Below are 1,219 nucleotides of genomic sequence, written 5' to 3' on the forward strand. Positions count from 1 at the left end.
GGCTGTGCCTAGTGTGTCCGGCCGTGCTCGCCTGCTGAATTGCTGTCCTACCTGCTGGTGAGAGCTGCTGGGTCAAGCAGGGCTTTGCCTCCTGCATCCCAGGCCCTAGGCCAGGAAGCCAGCAGGGCCTGGGCACAGTGGGCAGCAGCACGTGCCTGCAGCAGTGACCTTGCTGTCCCTGCCTGCCGAGATCAGCCCTGTGCTCCTGTGGTGTGGTGGTGCAGCCTCCAGCAGCCAGCCCCCCAGCCAGCAGGGCCCGCGGGGGACACAAGACAGTGTGGCCTACTTAGGCTTGGGCCTGTTTCAAAGTCCTCTGCCCGTGGGAACAGCAGCCAGTGTGAACAGCCCGGCAGGGGCTGTTTGCTGTCTCCTGCCTGCCCCTGGCACCGTTCTGTGCTGAGCAGGCAAGGAATTGCCTCCCTGCAGCTTGGGCGGCACAACGCGGGGCACCGGCTGTGTCCAGCACTGCTGTGCATGTTGGCTCTTCCCACCTTCGGTGGGACACAGTGGTGGCAGCAGGGTCAGCGGGGGCTGGTTCCAGTGTTCATGGTGTAGGGTGCAGCTGGGGGCTTCAGTCCCACACCGGAGCTGCAGCAGGCGCAAGTGGCACTGGTGCCATCCTGGGTGAGCAGCATCATTGCAAGGGGCTTGCTCTGGTTGCACTTGCAGGCCCAGGCGGGGGTGCAGACAGGTCTGCCCCTGTCCCTCCCTCCCCAGCAGCCCTGGTACTGCTGTGTCACCACCAGGCGCTGCGCCCGGAGCCTTCGGCACTGAATGAGTAATAGCGGTGCTGCCACTGTGCTTTCTCAATGAGTGCTGAGCAGGGAGAGCCTGACTGTGCCTAGTGGGAAGGCTGCCCGCAGGAAGCAGCCAGCAGGCAGCCACAGAGCTTCTTCTGCGTTGGGCAGGGGTCCCTTGCATGCTTCCACCCCGTGCCCATGGACTGCTGAGGCCCATGGTCTGGCAGTGGCTGCTCTGTCATCATGGAGCAGTGCATCAGCTCTCAGGGTCCAGCAGCAGAGCTGGAGCCCTTGAGGACTGCATTGGTCCAGAGTGGGAGAAGCTGGTGATGCAATGGCAGGAGACACTGCCAGGAGCGCAGCAGCTCCGTGGGGCTGCAGAGACCGGGCCAGCCCTGCTGGGGCATGGCCAGCCTGTATGGCCTTGGCTGAGGCTCCCGTTCCTGACCAGCCTCCTAGGCTGCCTACAGCCTCTACCG

Source organism: Nestor notabilis, unplaced genomic scaffold, assembly GCF_000696875.1.
Source record: "Nestor notabilis isolate BGI_N333 unplaced genomic scaffold, ASM69687v1 scaffold17382, whole genome shotgun sequence".
In the NCBI taxonomy this organism is placed as follows: domain Eukaryota; kingdom Metazoa; phylum Chordata; class Aves; order Psittaciformes; family Psittacidae; genus Nestor; species Nestor notabilis.